The 22,732-nt window shown below is 38.0% G+C and overlaps 1 protein-coding gene and 1 long non-coding RNA gene across 8 annotated transcripts in view; one reads left to right on the top strand and one right to left on the bottom strand.

Moving 5' to 3' along the window:
• The window catches only part of LOC143264619 (uncharacterized), a 392,045-nt gene that overhangs the window by 40,035 nt on the left and 329,278 nt on the right, over positions 1-22,732 (top strand). The window lies entirely within an intron of this gene.
• Positions 19,608-22,732, bottom strand: part of LOC143264634 (uncharacterized) — a 38,540-nt gene continuing 35,415 nt past the window's right edge. For all 4 annotated transcript variants that reach the window (XR_013038476.1, XR_013038467.1, XR_013038466.1 and 1 more), the window contains one exon: positions 19,608-21,292. This is a non-coding gene — a long non-coding RNA (uncharacterized LOC143264634). The remainder of the gene's footprint in view (positions 21,293-22,732) is intronic.

Raw genomic sequence — 22,732 nt, 5'->3', positions numbered from 1 at the left:
ATACCGACATATGTTGGGCAACAGCCATGTCTAAAGTCTGTAATGAAGCTCGCAGCAACCATAACACAATGTTCACATAGTCGGTGTAACTGGAACCGTAAGGTAAATTATGTTCCATCAGTTTGTAGCAACTTTTGTCGAACCCACGCGGTATTTCACATCGTGTTCGCCACTTTTATAATTACAACGCTCGCTTCCGTGAAAGTAGCCTTCGTGTTGGCAGTGCGCCCATGTTCGTCGCGTATTATGGCAACGGGAAACGTTGCAACAAAATCTTGGGAATCGTCTCGATAGCCGGTGGCACGTTCGTAAAACGTTCTTACAAGCGAGCGAATTCCAAAGAGCAAACACGATATTTCAATCGGCGAAGCGGACTAAGCCGTCCGCTAAAATTGTCTTCGTGATCCTTCGTGGGCTCGCTTGATCTAGCGAATTCCTCCATCCAATCCCGTTGTTACGCGTTAAATTATCGCGAGTCGTAAAGCGGATCGTGTCGCTTTGCCAGGCCTTTACGTTCTATATTTTGGAAAAATCGACGAATTAAATTAGCCAGAGAGAGAGAGCGGAGCGATAAAATCGTATGCTTCTTATTGCTGCTTGCTCGAGATAGAAATTGTTTGCCTTTGAATTTGCCGCGGTTTCTGAACAACATGGAATTCTTAGTTGCAGTAGGATAAATTAGATTACGCTTTCAAGTTCCTATGACTTTTAATGTCTTTTTTTGGAATTTTACTTTAATACATAAATTCCTAAATTTTCTACTTATCGAATCTTGCGATGTATCGAAATTACAAAGTACTAATAAATGTACGGAAAATTCTTAATTTTTAATTAACGTTAATAGATAATCGATAAACTTTTTCACAGATAATTTTAGCTCACGCGTAAAAAGTCGGAAATTTGAAAATTCATATTTCTATATTTAAAAGAAACCTATGTTGCACCCAAGTGTACGCCATTAAGAAACGTGTTGGTAGAATTTAAACGTTAGAATGCGCGAAATCGGTTTAATCTTGTTCGTTCCGCTCGATTCAACTTGCTTTTCCGTGTTCGTTGGCAGCGGAGGTTTTTCCACGACAGAATCGAAACACGTCACGCCCCCGCGATCAGAGGGCACGTTTACAACCGCGGTTACAGAGAGCCGGGCAATGTATTTTAAGCGATCGATGTAAAAGCTCGTCGTACAAACTGCTCTTTATAGCTGTCCACGATGGTGGCGCGATGATGCTCCGCGTTAGAGCATAATCGCTGCCTCGTAAAGGGGCTCGATGCGTTTTTAAAAGGTGCTTTCCACGGGCGATAAACTTTTTACGCACTTGCGTGTGTAACCTTTTTCGGTTCTTCCACCTGACGGGACACGATTGTCTTCGTGCTTTCGACAGAACCTTCGCGGTTAAACGGTAGCCAACAGCGGTAGACATTTTCTATTAATGGAAACACCTCTAATAGAGATCTTATGTTTCACTGCAAAATCGATTGCAATTTTGACATTATTATCGTTTTAACATCTTGCGTTATGATGACAAATTAAGTTAATACACTCGCAGTTCATGGGAGACTATATATGTTTAAAATGAAACTTTTTACTACTAAATTATCAGTAAATTTGTCTAGCAGCGAATAGTTCATTATCTCTGACACATGTGGCGAATCAGTCGTAGCACAATTCATGGTATTCGTATAGAAACATGGTGTGCATTTAAAGTACTGTCACATGACGTGTTTGAACACCGTCATACACCCCAAGAAAAACTACCTCCTACCATGAAATAAGTAAATAGTAATTTACGGTGAATGGGAGGAATATGCGAGGGTGCAACTGAGGTCGATCTACAAGTCGAACTCGAGTAAAGAAGGTTAAGTCGAGTAGCAAGGCATGAAAAATCACGAATACCTGTCGTCAAAATGTTAAGAGGCATCGAAGCAAAAACTTGTCGATTGATATACAGTCCGTAAGCTTCTTAACAGTTCTATAATTCCCGGGGACTTTTATTACCCCTGGAACGGTTTAATACAGCCGTGTTAATTGGCGCGTCGTGGCCATTCGTGGTCGCTGATAACCGATCGAATCCCGACTACACGGCTAATCACGATCACGTGTACACGCGTTTCGTGCACGTATTCGAATAAAATTCATTGGAATTAACTGCTTGTACGGAACGGTGGTGGCCTTGCATCGTTCTTGTATCGCATCCTATTCGCGTTTTTCATTTGGAAATTAAGAAGTACACGAACATTTCACGCTTCAGCGCTCGTTAATCCCCTGTCGAAGAGCGTGTGTGGGTAGATATATCGGGTCCGTAATTGTGGAGCCGAGCAGACAGACAACGTGTAACGCGATTCGAAGAAGGAAAGGGAAGCACGGGGAGTTCCGGTTAGCATTGCAGATTCCCGATTGCTCGTTCAATGATCCACCCCGGATCGTCCCGTCGCGTCGAGTCGCATCGCGTCGCGTCGACTGGAATTTTACCGTAATCGTTCAACTTGGACAGTTTCAGCGAAATTCGCGGGGATTACGCTTCTCTCTCGGATATGGGATAACTCGTAAAACCTAAACCGCATCACGATACCCCTCCGTTTCGCTCTTTCGCCGGTTCGTTGCATAGAAATATGCGAAAATAGCCCGCGCAGCCACCGAATCACGCGAACCTCCACCTCCTACTTCTGCATCCTGTTCGTTTCTTCTTCGTTCGCCCCACCATTTTACCTTCTTCTCCCTTCTCCTTTGCTGGAATCGACCAATCGTATATTTCAGGAATCATGGAACGTTTATCCGTGAATATGAATTCTGACGACTCGCGTTTCATACTTTCCCGCGTTTTTATACTCGAGTTATTGGCTACGGCTGCGCGCGCATCTTGCGCGGGAAAATTCAACCTGCCACGCCCACCTTCGGGTGTAACTAACGATTTATTTTAGTGCAGAATTTACCGAGTCGTTTGCACCGCTCGGGATTTGTGACGGGGTGATGCGATGGGAAGTTTGAATTTTAGTTTGCAAACCGTTTCTGCTTTCGATTGCGAGATGCTTATTTATTTGTTCGTTCGAGAGCTTTGGTATTACCAAGCCTCGTGTTTATGCGAAAATTTCTGATATCTTTATTCGTGTTTCCTTAGAAGTATAACACTCTTTCAAACTCGAGTTCCCAAATGTCTAACTGTGGAAAAGTCCAAGCCTCGGAGTTTCGTTTCATAATTCAAAATTCCGAAATCCCAGAATTTACATATTTACGGCAATCCAATACACGTTTCTACAATAATTTTACTGCTGGACATCTTTATTCCGACTTAACCTTACAAAGTTCTCTCGATCTTGAGAATGGTTCGTTCTTTTTTATATCCATTTGACCCAACACCATTTTTTGTTCGTGTCCGATCCCCGCCATTTGAACTGGCTCGATACGCCATAGTTGGATTCCCTTTTGGCCAGGTTTTGTTGGAAGGAAGAGGCCGACCGAGATTCCTGTTCGGCGAAACTTTGTCGAAGAAAAACGTAACCCAATATTTCAGCTGGTAGCTTGTTATACGAATGGGACTCTCGATTGGAGCGTGATTCTCCGTCTCTAGGACTACTTATGGGGAGGGAAGGCCAGATGAATCCGAGAAACATTGTATTCCACCCTCCGGGGATATGTTGGACTGTTTATTTGGAAACGTCGTTCACGAAAATTAGATGGCCGAGGCGCCCGCCAGAGATTGGCGGATCGATCATTCCAAATGATCTTCCGTGTTTCGAAAACATGGTGGACGATAATTAATCCTATCCTCCTCCCTTCTCAGCATCCGAAGAACAAAATGGTATTGTCAGAGTAGCAAGGTATTACATTTATTAGGATATTATTGTAACAATAGAACTTTAAAATAAGGTTAAGATATTCTGGAATAACAATCTAGAAAACATATTCTAGAAAAATAATCTAGAATGATCTAGTATCGATTTTCTATAAAATATTTTGTAATTACAAGGGAGAAGCAATATATTTTTCTTGTACATTAAAAACCATCATTAACGTGCACCCAACCGAGCATGAATAAAATATCTTCTTATTAAAGTATCGTTCCAGTGCTTCGAGTACTTAATAATATACAAATTATTACTTCTTATACACAGTTCGATGATAACCGTGCAGGTCGTCTACGCGTTTACTGCCTAGACCGGTCGGTTAAAAAATACCCCATGAATTCTTAAAACTGACTTGCCAATAACCGGAAAAAGAGGGAGAGAGTTTCGTTTTATATTATCGTAATATCGAGTCGGTGGAGGCATAAAATTTATACCACGGTTTAATCTTCCCTCGACTCGTTACAATAAATATTTCACATTTTACACGGTGTAACTGTTGCTTGATTAGCGAAAAACAACTATTTTCATTCCCAGCGCAGTCGGCTGTTTGAAGTTCATTTAAATATAACTGAAGCGAGCGGGATATTATAGAAAGGGTAAAAACACGGTCCACAAAGAGCCGGTAGAATATTTTAGGAATAATATGTTGCCACGGTGTCACGTAGCTGGCGTTAAAAGTCGACGATAAATTCTGACCCGCATCGGGGATTAAGATATTTGTTCGAAATTGTATACTTTGTTAACTAACAAGAAAAAAGGAGAATGATTTCGAAAGCTGAGCGAGAACAGTCTACCATTTTCGTTTCGGTCAAATGCATTTAACGAACTCCAATCCTAATCCTGACTGCTCCACCCTCGTTGCCGAAGCAACTCCACCTTCTTGACCTTCCGTTAGCTTTTCTTCCGTTACTTTTTTTCCATTTTAATCGTTTCTTTTTTATACTGTTTTGCTTGAGTTCACAGTTTTTAATTGGACGTTGCTTTTGGATGTTGTTATGTAGTCTTGTTTAGTATGGAGTGTGATGGAGGTCTTAAATCAGGTGCTGGTAATAAGTCAGATGAGATGTTTTCTTATGTTTAAGTTTTCAGATTTCCGATTGTTAAATTCCTAAAACTCTAAATTAGCAAATCCCCAAATGCTCAAACAAGGTTTAACAATTCCAATTAATTCTCCCACCAAAAACCTCAATTATTCCTGAATTACCGAATCCCCGTATAATTTGCCCATAATTCACAATATCTTCCGTAAGCTCCCAGTAAAATAAAATTGACGGTAGTTTTAGCGAGTGAAATTCCTTAGGTAACCGCATCGGGTACTTGCTTTTATTCGTATTCGTATTACACGTAACAGAAAGCCGCGGCAAAGCAGCTATTAAAACGAACCAGACTTAGCCACGTCAAATCGTTGTAACGTATTATCGATCTTTTAGCTTAATAACGTCGTTCCGCTCAAAATCTCGCTGCCAATTACGTGAATTCCGTTTTCTCGCCGTCCGTCCGGCACCCGAATGTTCATCCGCGTCTACTTATAACACTTACGTTCTTCCGCCACTTGTCTATGGCTCAGGAAACGCGAGACATAACGTTTTTGACGTAAATTGAACGTAAGTCCTCGTGGAATTTTCTTTCCTTTTTATTTTCTAAAAAATCTGCTGGTACGCGTGCGTTCTTCGATTTCATGCTGCGCGCAAGTTTTTCATGTTGCATTGGCAAGGGTTAGGTCGACTGTGGAGCAAATGATGGAGGATCTGTTCGCACGCGAACCGATAGTATCTACCAGGATACATAATAATGCCTGCAACTCAGAAATTACCGCATTTGCCTTTTTCCCTCTCCTTTTCCAACGCATTAATTTCACCGTTCGGAAATGTTGGTAAAAAAGATTATACCTTGAGTTAATATTCATAACGTTATCGGCAAGCCTTTACTGCATCAATTTTTCCATTTTATTTGATTTTTCTCGGTAAGTTATTTCGCTTCTATTTTATTTATAACTTTAGTGTCTTCAGTTAAACTAATTTAACAATATCATTATTGTAATAAAATTTATTTCAACTATGATAGAATTGTTACCAGTTTTTTATTTCATTTGTGAAAGTGATCGACAAAGTTTCGCTTAATCATTTTATAAATAATGAATTCGAGATAAAATAAGATAATACCAGAGAAAAATGTGCAAACTTGTTAAATTCTTATTCACGTACTTTTTTCGCCGTAACCAGACATACTGGTTTTCGCGTGCAGTTTATGTTCTTAATTAATGCACGGTGAGTCACTAATCGGCGCTCAAGTCCGTACCATTGGTTCGGGGAGAGATGAAGAAGATGGAGGAAAAAGGAGTCATCAAAGTTTGCAAGTTTTTAATACAATTCTCCCCGTGATGCTTTTTTTATATCTGCAATTGAATTAAACAAATTACTACTGGCTGAAGCTTCGAATTTACCATTTTTTAATGTTAAAATATAGCGTCAATACTTTCTATACTTGTGCTCTTTGCTGTCGCAAATAAAATTTGCGTAAATTTGAGTAAATACTTCGATGCAATCATAAGAATTTTCACACGAGAAAATTGTATTGCAATTTTTTTATTTGGCAGTGACAAATTAGTTTAAGGTTCAGCTAATTTCTAGTTCATCCAAGTATCGATATGACTCAGCTTGATACATTTTGTTGCACATACGATAGTCTATAAACGTGTGTATGTATAGATAATTCTGAAGTGGACAGCGGTTGAAATAAAGCGCGTTAATAGATTCAATTAATGGGTTCATAAAGTCGATTGACCGCCAACAAAGTTGCGCTCATTATCGCGTTTTCTCGTTACACGTAATAAAGATACCGTTACGATGGACGAATGCATAAGTACAGCTATAAATTCCTATTCGGACATATTTCTTGTTGAAAAAAAATCTCTATAATCGGTCACATTTTCCTCTACATTTGCTAAGATTTGCTTATCAGGCAATAGAAAGCTTGGCAAATTGAAATAATTTTACAACTGTATTCGCTCCTTTCGTGTTCTGGTTGAAATACGTGGAAACACGTTTTCACGGATAATTTAATTTTATTTTTAAACATTGACATTCAATTAAATTTTAGATCATTGAGGTTACATGTGTATTCAAAATTAAATTCCTATGTTCTTTAATTTTTAGAACCTCAAATTTTCAAATCCAGATATTTAAATTTTATTATACTAGTACCGTCACTAACTCGTAAATTAACCGAGTGTCAGTATTTAATATTAAAGTTCACTTACAAAATTGGAATATTTAAAAATTTGAGGCTTTGAAGATTAGAGAATATGAAAATTGAAGAATTTCAAAATTTGAGACATAGAAAGTGTTCTACAGTATAAAACATGTAGCTACAGTAAATAACAGCATGGGAACGAAAGAGGGTAAAGAAGAGCTCGAATCAGTTTCATAGTTTGAGAATAGTTTCAATGGCGCAGAGTGTTGTTAATAAACTATTATAAATCTAATCGTAACATTTTGAATGGTTGTAAAGATGGGATGTACATAGCCACTTAATAAACGTTTACGAGCTCGAACAGAATGAAAGATGTTCGTGTACGCTAATTCATATCATCGTATGTACCGTTGGTTATTCTTGTTCGCTGGTAACGACGTTTTAATTGACTCGTTAATTCTGCATTAAAAAATTTACAAGAGATTACGCTGTATATTATCGCGTGTTGATGGACAATGACAGTTACAGCGTAGATTGGATTACGATAAAAGTGCGATAAGAATGAGGGAAAAACTCGTGGGGAAAATTAACTTCTTTTCGTGTTTAATGATTTGCAAACTGTGAGGCCTTGAACAAATATCAATTTATATATAAATGTAATTATTCAGTTACTTGTAGAGACATAAGAGTACTTCGATGTGCTGTTATTATATTTAAGGGTATAGTTTGTGGGGGTGAAATTATTTCGAAATTATAAATTCTAAAAATTTTATTTAGCTTTTTTTTATTTACTGCCTTATATTTTATTTTATAATATATGAATCTTTATTTTATGAACTTGATAAATAAAGTATTTGTCGTTGTACTTGTTATACAACACGATAAATTCGGGTACTGCACAAGCAGTTTCATAATTTGGTTTACGTTGAACAAGGAACGACCACTCTATGTAAATACATAGTCTATGGTTTATTTGACTGCATCACATTTGAAACAGACAGCGATTCGAAGTGTTAAACAAAATTGTGCCCAAGTTTATAGAAAACTTTGCTCATGTACAATTCAAGTCTAAAGTTACATGTTAATTGTAGAATGTTCAATACGTTAATTTGCATATTTTGGGGCGAAAGGCATTAACGAATTCAGAGCGCTGCAATTGAGTGGCAGAATCGATCGTCGCGTCGGTAATAAAGTGCACCCAGTAGGTCCACGTTAAAAGCTGCAAGTTACCGGCAGGGTCACGATGGTTTTCCAATTCTCAAAATCGAACTCTCATAATTATAATTTATTCCTATAAATATAAACTTTTTAATTCCAAAACATATATTTCATCATGAACAACTGAATCATTCAAAGTTTTTAATTTAACGTGATTGAAAAATTTGTAATTCTCCAAATGAAAAAGTTTTCTGTATAAACATATATCCTGAGGGCACTAAGATTTGAACGAAGCTATTTGCATAAAACGATCAATATTTTGTCTCTTTATTTTATTCTTACGTTACATAGCTCGAGGGAAGAAAATATAATTTTGTGTCGGGACAGTATAGCCACAGTGGAAGCAGAAAATTTTCGATTCTGCTCACGAATGCAATTCATTCCCACCTGTTTCGTTATTCCATCACTCCTTCTCTCTCACGTTCGTCTGTGTTCGATCTATCTTGGAATTTCGTTAGGAGCGCGCATGCGCATTGATAAGGAGCCACCAGTGCCGGCTTAACAGGAAGTACTATAAATATTACCGGTATGACTATTTTTTTAGCCTAACATCCTCTTTGCTGCAGATCAACTTCTGGTGGAGCTGTTCTACGACAAAATTACGGTTCTACTTTTTTTGGGGTGATATAAGTGATAACTCGCGAATGTTCACATTTGAATAACATCCCTACCTTGTTTGATAAGTGCGAATTGTAGGTGTAAAATTTATAATACTAATAAATACTGGTGACAAGATTTTCTAATTTTCAAGCTGACGTACAAATTGATTTAAGTTACAAATTGAGAGATTTATAAATTTTTAGATTTACAAGTTCTTTAATTTCCAAATTATGTAAGGTTCAAATTACTAAGTTGCCAGATCTCCAATTTCTATATTTATGAATAAAAAATTTCGAATTTGTGTGTTTTTAATAATCCCTATTATTAGATATCCATTTCCCGCGTACTCGATCAGTGATAATAATAGTAAGATTATTACAAGTCGCGAGATGGTGCCCCAGGGCAATCGCCCTTTCTCCCGCGATTCGAACGGCCCTGCGGGAGTAAAGGAGAGAAAAAGTCGAGCGGAACCGCCATGATGGCTCGATTCAATCCGAAGCTTAGCCGAGACTCGAACCAACGAGTCGGTCGTTACCGTTAGCGGAATTGCCCCGAGCTAACCTCCTTATGCTCTCTGCTCTACGACCTATTTCAATGATCGCCGTACAGATGCCGCTGCGATAATTGTTGTTTCCGAAGGACGTCATGAAAGGTTCGCGTGACGTGTATATCGCGACTCTCGGCCATAGGCATACGAATTGCCAATTAAAACTAAAACATATTGTATATTAACGAAATTCTACGATTCAGTTTTATACGAATGCTCGAGCACCATGCAGAATGAGATTAATCTTTTAATACCGGCTACATACGCTCTGCAATAAATACGTAAACGACACGCGAAATATGAGAGGTTTATTTTCAAAGTGGCTAGATAAATCCTTTTTTTTTTTTTTTTCGAAAAAAAGTTGCTTGCAGTTACAGAAATGGCCTTATTTGTAATCGTTTCGTTTGTAATTTCTTTTCAAATTCACGGTGCTTATTTTGTGGTGGAAGTTTTGTTATAAGTATAGTATTATATTGATTTTGTTAGCAGAGTAGAAAGTTTCGAGTAATTTTTTCAAGAATTTAGTGAAAGTGTTGACTTTCTATGCACTGTTAGTTTTGTTCGAAATAAAGGATAAAATAGTTTTGGATTTGTACTCAAATTTTCTCTGAGATTAAGCTGGAAATCATTTATTACGGTAAATTTGTTACATTTGTGTTTATCTTTAATAAACTTATAATGTCACGAAATTGAATTAACATTTTTTTTGCTGGACATAAATATTAACTAATAACTTTATAAACAATCTTTATTCATAAATATTCTGCAGATACTAAATTGTCAAAAATAAATTATCACTATGTCTCTCAAATTTATAGCATCGACATTTGTAATTTTTTACGCGATATTTTGCACGTTATATGATAAGGTATATTTTTGAATAGCATTGTAAGGATGGAAGTTAGTGTTTCAAGATGGTGGTGGTCCGATTCTTCAGGAGTATGAAAATGATACTTCGGCTACTCGCTGCATTCGTATACATACATCAATGGAAATGGCAGAATACCGCTTTAGGTCGTCGTAAAGCTATAAGCTTGCGGTCCAATAGCGGCCACCTGTTGGCACGAAACATTAACCCATTTACCGCCTTCCCTCATAAAGGTAGATAACTACTACCCTTGAAACGTGCACCGTTGCCTACGACTGTGGCCTATTTAACATTTCAAATAGCCGGTACTTTTGCTCGTCCTCGACGAAACACTCGCCTCCATACCGCCAACGTGCTTACTCTATACTCTACATATTAACTAACCTAATTCTCTGACCTATACAATTAACTTATTCTATGGTTCAACTATTTCACAGTTCACTATTCCACAGTTTAGTTTATGCATCATATTGTTTACATATTCTCTGTTATAGTTAAGCCGTTAGGTTACCTGTCCATAGTTAACATAATTTATGACTTATTGCATAGTTCAATTGTTCTGTTATTTACCTATGTCAATAGTTACATTTTGTGGTTTGCTTGTACCAATGATTAACTCATTTTATAATCTGTCTATATTAATAGTCTGCTTATAGTTTATCTATATTAGAGTTATCTTGTTCATAATACACGTATTTATAATACCTTACCTGTATAAGGGTTCCGCCATTCAGTACTCCAAGTTTTTCATAGTTGACATATTTTATAGTTCCCTTACCAAAGTTAATCATTATTACTGTTATTGATAATGACAAAGTTAACCTATTTCGTAGTTCTCTTATCGCATACCTGACCTGTCCTAAGTGTATTCCATAGTTCAGTCATACCAAAATGAACCATACAATTAACTTATTCTATAACAACTCTATCCTACACATATCGAACAGAAGATGGCGGAGTTGACTGGAATCCCGCACAATCTACTTCCTCTCCCTAACATTCCCGTTCGACCACTATTTTCCGTCGATACCGGATTCGTAATCCCGGCTCTGCTATCCAGCATCTACCATAACATCCCATCCATAAAATTACCCGAGAAAAAGTAGTATCCAAGACGGGGAGACAGCTAGAGACATCCATGGGTGGTATCTCTTGTTATTTCTCCGGTATCGAGTCTTGCGGATTTTATTCTCTGGCTCGGTGACGCTGCTCTAAATCATGCGTTTGCACCCGTATATGCCCGCGACGGTGTCGCGCGTCGAACACGGAGGCAGCAGTATGGAAGAAGGTCTAACAGGGAATATGAAGGATTACGAGAAGGCAGCCGAGAGGATGGGGTGCATACCGGAGAGGAAACACGAACACCGTGTTCGGCGAGATGTTGTCTTTTTATTCCCGCCCGCGGGAACAAGAAGGATAGGAAAATGCTGGAATGCACGGACAGGAGAGCGAGGATTCACCCTCCTCGTTTCGTCCTCGACCATCACAGATCCTTGGCTAGCGTCTCGAGACTACCACCACTAACCAACGATGACGTCGACCATGAAGAGAACGAGAACTACGACCACGACTTCGTAGCTAAAATGTATTTCTCGGACGACATCGGCTCGATGCCATCGAACTTGGTCCAGTGGTAGGAGGCTGCTCGAAGCGACGTGGGGAGACAAATCGTGGAGGGAGGGCAGTATGGAATGATTCGTTTGATTTTCAGACCAGAGTGTGGATTTTCTGTCCGGGTATTCATTTATTTTTGTCTGAGACCGTTTCGTTCTTCGTAATCTTTTCCCCCACTGGCGGCCTCTCCCTCCATGTCTCTGTCTCTGCCTGGTTCCCGGCCAGTTTCTGCTTCCAGTTGGGTGTCTCGGTACTCCTTCCACGAGCTGCGTTTCTCCTTCTTCTCTTTTTCTTGCGAGCGAGGCGTGCGCGGAGAGGCCAGGTTCAAGCAAGCTAATTTATTGAGCAGATGGCTCGACGAGCGCCATCAGACTCGAGGTAGGGGAAACCTGGCCCAGACGCTTCAGCCACGGAACGTATAAAATGTAGATGTTCCTTGCCATCACAGATATTGGCTACATCATTGTATATCACCGCTCGCGAAACCGAGTCCGTCGTACTGGTTTGTACGATCAAACCCAATTAACGATAACCTTCTATAATAGACTACGCTCTTTTGTTCCGCTCGTTTACATCCGCAGAACGCAGTGTCATCGAGCTTTGTCTCGCGAGCAATGTTTATTCGTTCGATGCTGTCGGTTACAATGACCCTGAACCGAATTGACCCGTGTGCGGGTGGAGTATTCGACCACTTGTATACAAAATTCTTCGCGGTCGTAATATTTATGCTTTAAAAAATTTCCAGTGCCCAAAAATCGCAGTGTCATGTATTCAGAGTCCAAAAGTTTCACGCCGAGAAACGACAATATTCTTGAACTCCCATGCTATAGATCCGTCACTGTATGATTCAGCCAGCGAAGGTAACCATCGCGTCCAGTAAAAAAGTAAGCGTATCGTGTATATGCGATTATACCCGGAATGGACGTACGCTATTACGATATAACCAATCAGACACGCATTCCTATCGCCAGTCAACTTTTCATCTGGTCTCGGTACCCGCGTAATTGTCCACGCAGGGATCAAGTTCGATCGAGCCATTCCCTGGAATAAACTCCGCAATGATTCATACCTACATTCTAATTTGCATATATGCATCGTTATTCGGATATCCTTCGTTCGTACGAACTTCATGCACGATTAACCTTCGAACGAACGTACTACGGAGAGATTTCGAACGATGCTCCATAAAGAGGGTTGCCGGAGATAGAGGGCTCGAGAAGCTAGAGAACTGTAAACTCGTTAAAGTAGAAGCTTTGCAAAAATATTCGAGGAGTTGTTGAAATAAAGAGGTGGAACGTGCCTGTGTCGGACTGGGCCACCCTCTTGGACAATTTACAAGGCGTTACTTTTATAGCAGAGGGACAAAGTGTTTCTTCCGTGATAAGTGGACGGACAGACTGTGCTCGTCGTTTAGAGGATGGTTCTAGAACAGCCGGGTGAGTCTGAAGATTCCGTGGTCGGACGGGTCCTCTAGTGGGGGTATATAGTGGCTCGTAAACCACGATCATTGCTTTATTATGTGCTCCCTGATGTGTACCCGCTAATTGTTAGGTGCGAACACATTTATAGCCAGGTCAGCCGTTTATTTCTTTGGCCCATTGCGGGGATGTATGTAACCGAGCTCGCATGCTTTTATTTCGACAAATAATAACGCGTGATGCGTTATCTTTAGCTTCAACACCTAACTGTTGACCCACTGCGGTGAAGAATTTTGACTTTTGGCGCTATGGACAGAAATGGTGCAACTTCCAACTGAAACATTTAGACACGAGGAAATATACAAACTTGAATTTTTTCTGGTTTTTGAACATTATGTTTTTCACATTTTTAATTAAAAATTAATGATGGATCACGTGTTTTATGAAGCATATACAACATTATAAATTTTCATATTCTCTTCTAATTAATCTAGAAAAGTAAAAAAATTCATGTTGATTTTGTATACAAATGTCGAATTATCTTTAACCGATTCTAAAATTTCTAACAGGTTTTCTAATCGTTGATCGTCGCTCTTTCGAGTATTTTAATCTAAATGTTCGTAGCAAAGAATGGGTTAATGGATCTGTCAAGATTCTCGTAATATATCGACTTCCCGATATTCTGTATTTTCGTGTATTCTGTTTCAAGAAAGCACGCTCATATCCACCTCGATCGATTTTTACGTAAATTCGTATGGAAAGGAACAAGATCGACGAACATACTTGAATTTCGATTAAGAACTATCTGCTCCCCGTCGACGCAAATCACGTCCATAAATTTTCATGGAAAAAGATAAATATTGACGTACTGATCGAGGTGGAAGGTTACGTACAACTTCGTTAATTAAGGATTATGCATTGAAAATAATTTTTATTAACCTGACGATCAAGTGCAACCGGCAATGTATTAATTAACATGCTTAAACGATTTTGTCTTATGTACTTCTGATTATGCGACCTGCGCAGTCCTGAATGGCGGGGCAAAATACGTCATCTTTTTATTACTTCATTCAATGAAAAATACAGTTTTTTTCAGATCATTCTTACGTTTCAGTTTTTATTTTATCGCTTTTTGATGACGGTGCTTTTTCATTGTTGAACGTAATCAGATTATGTGGATGAGATGGTACAGCGTATTTGAAGTAAACGTTTTTTATATTGTTTTAGAAATTAGATTTATTTGTTCAAGTAAGAAATGTTTATCTTTATGTACAATATGTTTTATAGTAACATTAGTAACAATAGCTTTAGCAGTGACAATGACAATACTAATAATACCAATACTACTACCAAGACAAATATTAATACCAGTCTCAATGTGAATATCGATATAAATCCAAAATGAAATATACAAGTGTCCTTGATAATACTCCAGTAGTAATATTTTATATCACAGTAAAAATAGCAAACTTGCTACGAAATATGAATAATTATTACATAATGAAAAGGAACGCAGCTGATCGTAGTTTGAACAGCGGTGATCTTTGCGCAGTCTATATTTGGGAATATTTAAAGAAGGAAGAAAGAAATATACATATTCACACGCGTGCAACGCGTGAACGTTCCGATATAAGTTGCCGGTGTTTAAGGTAAATTTACGAGCAGGTATTCAGCATTATGCGAGTTTATTGTGACTTTCTTGGTTTCCCACACGATCTCCATTGAACGTTGGTCCCCGAAAGAACGCCATAAATACGTATGAAAAGGAGGCGCGATGCATTGAACCCTGTAATTTGCGGCTTTGCGAGGTGTCTCGACGCGGCCGTCGAGGATTTTTCGATTCGTACGCATGCAAAGCCGACAATTATTCCGATATCGCATTGTTCTCTCGTATTTTCGTCTGTTCGGGAATTAAATTGCTCGTAAACTCGTACAGAAGGTAACGCGCATGTATAATTTGATCGGTCGAAAGTGGCGAGACCCTGTCTCCTCGAAATTTAAATCGGATCTTCCAGAGTAAATTTAGAATCGCTGAACACTTTTTATAAAAAACGAAACTGCTGACGCAGGATTACCGAGTGTATTTTCATAATACTTGCGTTCCTATGTTAAAAGTTTCAAACTTTCCGTTTGCATTTAAGACGTGAATTTAATGATTGAGGAATTTGGAAATTTCGAAATTCAATCATTAAGTATTGTGGATTTGTTAAAATTCAAGAATTCGCAAATGTGAGAAATCCAAATATAGGAGTTTGAAAATTTCGGAATTCGAGAGTTCAAGGTTTTGGGAATTTCGTAGTTTATGATTTTAGTAAACTGAAACAACATCAGAATTCAAAAACCTTGCACAGTGATGTCTTCCACGGTGAAATATTATCTTCGTAACCACTACATCATACTCGGTACATAATTATTGCCATTGAATGTCAGAATTGCAATAAACTTCCCTATTTGCAAACCAGATAAGTACAAAGAATTCACAATAAGGTATTCTATAGGAGGTCGTATAAAACACCTGTACGCGATCTCTACGTTAATTATGCGGCGAAACCCAAACGGAATCTTAATGTCGCATTAGTAGCAAACGGAAAGAGATAAAAGCACTGAAATAGAATGCATGGTGTTTAGGTTTACGTGGTACGCGTTCGCCGAAGAATTCGTAACTTACGAGCATGGTGGCGGCACGTTTCCAGAAACCTGAGAAAGATGTCGTTGCTGCGTCCCTTTGGTCACCGAACGTCCATTTTGTTCGGGGCCTTCCTTTATAACTCTTTGATCAACCATAATTAAATCTGTACAATGTATCCTTATTAGTGGTGACGAGACACCGTCGAGATATTTCGGACAAGTTGGACCACAGGAAGGTTTTCACGCAGATTTTTATCAGATGGATTGAGAATGGTGTAGGTTACTTCCATACATTTTTTCGTGTTATGGTGTTTTTGTGTGTATGGTTACAAAAATTACGCTGGACTTTTATTCCATCAGGTGTCATATTCTGTGCTTAAGTGTAGGATATTGTATAAATAATATGTTGAGGTAATGTATGAAGGAATTATTGTAACTTCAAATATATGTTGTTGAAATATGACCTCCCAAATGCAAAGTTAAAGTCGTCAATAAATTATGTTGCTTGTCAAATGTTATCTCCACTTTTCTTTCACTGAATGCGACATCAAAGAGTAAAATACTAATTGTTTATTACTGCCATGCACATTAGTCCATTTTAAAAACCAAGAAAGTACTTCCTCTATGAAATTCATACAGATGAACAAATTCATAAATCTTGTGCTAGTCACGCAATATCTGACATTTATTTTGTTTTCAAAAACACACAGTAGAATTTATTCTTGCAGCATAATACATGCGCTTGTACTTACATAGTCACTGAATGACATAATAACTTCTCTTGAAAATATAGGATTATTTATCTGTTTGTTATACGTTGTTGATATCTTCGGTTGCGGTGAGACATACAATTTTTGCAACATGATATACATGCAATTACATTTACATAATTACTAACGTGAGTGGAACATTTAGTCAGTAGCCTACAGGCATCGGTCTGCTATAATAATCTTCTCAGCCCAAGATATTAATCTATCACAAAAAAATGTTAACGTGTTTCTTCAGTTACGATAGAAAATGTGAGATATCGGAAAAATATTATTAACTGAAAATTGTACCAATATGTCGTCCTGAAAAATATTCTCGAGCAAAATGTAGCGACATGGGAGTTGCAAATTAAAGCGGAGAACGATCAGCGTGACAAAAAGAGGAATGAAAAAAGGAAAAGAGAGAAACGGATCGATCGAGCAAGTGTCCGGCGACTTTATTCGTTTTAGGACTTGTAGTTTGCTGGGCGGTGAGGAACGTGGCGTTATCAGCGTGGGCAGTACTCAGGTACTGGTACTTACTCGTCATATTTCTCTACCTGAATCCACCCACGTTACCAGTATCTTGGCTCGGCCGGTCTCCCGGTTTCTTCGAGCAAATATCGAACAAGCCGCTCGTATAAGCTGCAACCACGTACGAATTTTCGTGTTTGTCCGGGATCACGTTTGGATAAAATGGCAGCAAAGATCCCCTGCTGACGTCGATATATAGAAAGACGACTTCTACGTGGTCTACGGGAATACACGCGTACTTCTATGTTTCTATTCAGAGCAGCTGCTCGTCTACACACTAGATATGTCCAGAGGATGATGCCGAAGAAGCGACATAACTGCCAAGAATATATAAGCTCGTACGTAAAAAAAAATAAAAAAAAATATATTCGGGCAGTAATACGCGTTTATGCTTCGAATAAATATGCTTTTTATTTTGTATACCTCGACATTTTTGCCGTGCGCATTTTAGAGGAGGTTTAGAAGGGTCCGAATCGGATTTGCTTATATTTTGGCGTTGCTGAGGAATTCCGATGCGATATGGATATAGTGTTGCTGGTAGATACAGATATGGGGATATAAAGGTATTCGAGGTGTAGGAGTGTTGCAGGAGAATAAAAACACGAAAATATAGGGATATAGGGATTGGTATATTGGGATCCAAATATGTTTGTACCTAGGGATATGGAGATCTATGGATATTGGTATCTAAGAGTATCGGGATCTAGGAATACTGTTACCTAATGGGATATTAAGTTATAGGAATATTTGAGATATCTGCAAATGTAAATATTTTACATTTTCCTTGTGAATTTATTTGTATAAACTAGCGTCTTAGTTAGCGACCTAATAAATTAAATTGAATTCACCCATAATAAAAGTAGACAGAAAGAAAGAAGAGCCAGAATTTGAAAAGATACCAGGTTGCGTGTCGTCGCTTTCGCGAACGCGTCGGACGACAAGGATTTTTATTCCTCGTAGCTCGTTAATACTGTTCGAGGTATAGGAGAGGAAAAAAATAGCAGTGTCGAGGAAAACGTACCGGAAGTGGAAGGTTAAAGCACAAGTTTCAAGCTTTACGCCCAGCAGGGAAAAAATGGTACATATTTCGCGCAACCTGTATCCAGAGGAAATTGGCCCGTAAACAAGCTTGCTCGTCAAACTCGTGATGCGGATACGTCGAGAATGGCCTAAACTCATATTTTTTTTCCCGCGTTTGTTTGATGTACAAAGAATCTGAAAACTTGTGCGAATCGGTTCCCTTGTAGCTGAAACAGACGAAAATTCTGGCTCGGATTCTGACGCGGTTCATGACTCTGAAAGGTGTTTTATTTCTGATCGAATGCGAAGTGAAGTTTCGTGAAATTTATTTTTTTGTTACATTAATTTATTGTTTTTGTAAGATGGTGTTAGAAAAATATAAGAATATTGTTATGACATGTGCTATTAAACAGAAATCTAGGTTCTTGTTTAGAGAGAAAGCAATATTTTTTATTTTAACACGTTATTAAAAATTTTACGTCGTGAATATGTTATATTTTATTTCTTGCGAGTTCATATTTGAATTAACTAATTATCTCTTTGTAATTTACAAGTAAACATTAATGACATTATGTATGTTTGAAATTGTCTGGACGGGATACGAAACGAACTTATCTGTTAATATTCTAATTTAGATTTGTTTTCGATAAAATAAGATACTTGATTAAAGCAAATTGCCCCACATGCAATAAAGTAAAATAGTAAAATTGCCGTTTGCAACTGATATTTGGTAAGGCGATTGAAGAAGGGCACAAATAAGTGCACTATTATCCGAGTTCTGTACTTGAAAGGTAATTTGTCCCCTGTGGTGTAACACTATTATTAAGTACATAGATATTACTGCTTAATGATCCTGAAACTATATAATTACATGATTATATAATTATGAAAATACGACGCAATCGTTTTCGATACCGTATAATTATGTAGATAGTAATACTACTATAATACATGCTACTCTGCGCTCTCAATATCTATTAAAATTACGAATCAATTGCCTAGTAATATTAAAGTCTTTTTGAGTCGCAGTAACAGCAAGTTACTTTTTGTGTCAAATATTAAATTTCATTAAACTGAAATTGAAAGATGCAACGTTTTATCGTGAATAATTAAGAATTAAAATGCGACTTTAGAGGTTATTGCAGTAATTCATATTATCCAAAAGGTCAAATGTATTGTTTTAAAATAATTTTATATAATTTGCTCTTAATTTTTCCTTCGAAATATTTGCAAATAATTTTCATGTATTTGCAAAGAAGGTCCACTGCGGTTCCGTCGGCAAACGAAATTTGAATCATACTTTGAAGCCAGGAAAGCAAAGAACAATTTCCTTTTCATTTCTTGAAACACATTTTATAGTTCACAGAGTTCATTATCAATTTCCTGAGTCAACTCTAGTTTATTCTTCTATTTTCTCAAACAATCGTAAACTTAATTATATCACATCACTTCATTTCACCTCTACCAAAGCTTTTTTACGGTTCAGTCGATCGAATTCCAGTGGAAGTACTTTCAGCTATAAAAATAAAAACTATTCCACTACAGGATATAATATTCGATTCTTAACATATTCGCGGAAGTTAATAACTCGTAGAATTACATAGCTCGGAATCTCCTGTCGTTATTCGGCCGTAAATAACCTTCTGAAAAAAAGTTTGAAACGTTCGGAGCACTTTTATGGTAGATCCGCGTGTACGCGTCGTATGGTGACCGTAATCGGTGAATGGAAACGTTGGCCGTGTCAGTCCAGGCCAAGAAATCGTAGGTCGTATAAATAGCTATACACGCGTAGACATCGTCGTAATCGTCGTGGTAAGAGGGACATGGGTGTTTTACGCGGCTACCGGCGCGGCGAATCCGCTTGATCGTCGCGGAAAAATGGCCACGTTTACGGTCGACGTAACGGAAACGCAACTCGAACGCCGACGAGTTGACTAATTCGACACGGGATTCCGATGCCACGGATTTCCTGCGAGGCTGACAATTACGAGAGAAGTTTATGCCGCTCGTATGGTCGTATTTAGGCGCATCGCGTTCCGAGCCGATGGTATGGCCGTCGAGAAAGCGAACGCGGATGAAGAAACTTCTGAATGCATTTGCGACCTATGCTCTTCGACTACCACGTTTTTATTCTTTCCCCTCGATTGCTCAAACATTTTTCCATAACGATGGTATATGTGGACATTTCTCAACTACGATACGTTCATAGATGTTCGTTTCGGATTTTTATTATCCTACACCGATCACGCAGTGTATTTCTATGGAAATCGACGTGGAAGGACGTGGTAATTGTTTATAGATCGTATCTTACCGATTTCATTGATCCTAACATGTGCTCACACGGTCAACGTATAGTGCATATAAGTACTTATTTTACTATCGATTGTCCTCTGAACGATACTGTCTAATTGTAAGATACACTTACATGAAAAGTATATTCACTTCATTATGAATGAAGACATCTTCAGTAATATACATCATAGAATAAATATAAAAGTCCACATAATTAACACCTCAGTACACCTTTTGTTTATGTCACCAAAAGTATTTGAACAACGAAGATATTAATTGTCCTCTAAGTATTACGATGCTTTTCGTAATAAAAACGTCCACTTGTTACACTGTGTAATTGATGTTCATTTCACGAGAAAAATAAGAGAATTGATGTCAGACACTCGGACAGTGTTCCTCGTAAGTACGATTATACGTAACAAGGACGAAAGTACATCTGGTTTGTTCCGTCTTCTTCTTTTCACCGAAACGAAATCGTTTCTCCTTGTTCGTTCGCGTTAGCACGATCTGCAGCGGACATTGCTTCGTGTCATCCCAGAGGATGACGGGCCAATTCCATATCCGAGAACAAAAATGACAGAGAGCAAAGAGGCTGACCATTTTCTTCCGTAGTCCACGAAAGGGCGGGGACAAGAAGGGCCAAAGGAAACGGCCATCGTGCATTCCAATCTCCACAAAAGTACTAGATCCGAAAGCTTTTTCCGACGAACGTGACCTATACGCTTTGCTTTCTCGTAAATTTGTCTGGAGATTCGTCGTCTTCCCGTGTCATCTGGAAAAAGGAAAAAGTTACGAGAATTTCGACGAAAATTATTTTTCAGAAATGCTCTTCGGTTTATTATTAAAGTAATCTTAGGTTTATGTTGAAAGTTTGGAGTAACTATAAAAATTAACCTTACTTTAAACTGATTAATTTATCTTTGAACTTTGTAGTAGCGCTTTTTGTAAAAGTAGATGGATGTTTTAGATCAAAATCATATGGAACAAGTAGATACAGAGAATATGTGTCCAAGTAGTCATCTGAACTGGCACGATTATTAAGATTTCGATCTTCTCTGAAGGTCAGTTATCAAGATTGTAAAGTGGTGATCAATGGCAGTCCTGTCCTTGAACGCGAAACAAGCTTAATTGATACTACATTGTCCTCAGCGACGATAAATCAATTAAAAATCTGGTATTATGAAACCACTATCGCATGAATAAATTTTAGCTTGATTGTTTTAGTTGAACTACTAAAGTTGTGCAAGCAAGATAGTATTACAAGAAATATTCTTCTTATGAAATAACTGTACCGACAATTGTATTCCGAATGCTAATGCACTTTTATCAGAACGTGCAAGAAAATGTTTAAAACGTGAAACGTATTTTTCTCGAATCGAGATAATTCGTTGAAACTTTACATATTTCGAAAGTCAAATCCAGATCATTTTATTAATCTTTACATTCAGCGAAGTTAAATTAGTATCATTCGTACGGGTTCTTGAAAGTAGATAATTAATCCCATACTTCTACGAATGACCATTAGTACCGATGATAAACAAAATTGCTCATTACAAGTCATTAAATTTTAATGAATGATACGGCAGAAGGCTAACACTTTCATAGAATGCTGAATATTTCATCGGATTATAAATATTAAATTGTCTGCAATTATTTTTTTATCTACTCAACCTTTCGAGGATAAATAATTTTTCCGGTGAAGTGGATAATACGATAACGAATATTTTTTTTAAGTTAACCCATGGAATTGTTTTGAATCCTTTAAATAAAATTGTAATAATCTTTCTCCCAGTTTGCCACAGTATTATTGAAGTTTATCGAGGAGTTTTCTTTTTTAACTCTACAGTGGTTTTCATGAATTTTCACGTTCTACAATGATGGCACAACGCCATTATTGTGGATAGTGCCTGTAAAGTCGAATTTATTCGATCGTCAATATAAAACGCTGACTTATATAGCGCGGTGATGTAGAAGCTACGGATGATACAATGCAGTGAATGGTACACGTCGAAATACATCGACTGCACGTCATGATACTACATGATAATACTACACGTCAAATTGGTTGAAATACATCACGTGGATAATGTAATGCATTGACGATGTAAAGTGACAAAATACAATACGCCAGCAGTTTAACTTGAAAAATACACAGTCTCGACGTACTAAAGTCGATCAGGTTTTTGATATTATATCAGTCTATGATCGCCTT

The sequence above is a fragment of the Megachile rotundata genome, chromosome 1, assembly GCF_050947335.1.
Source record: "Megachile rotundata isolate GNS110a chromosome 1, iyMegRotu1, whole genome shotgun sequence".
Lineage (NCBI taxonomy): Eukaryota > Metazoa > Arthropoda > Insecta > Hymenoptera > Megachilidae > Megachile > Megachile rotundata.
Note: the sequence above shows the minus strand (reverse complement) of the source record. Positions and strands in the feature narration are given on the sequence as shown.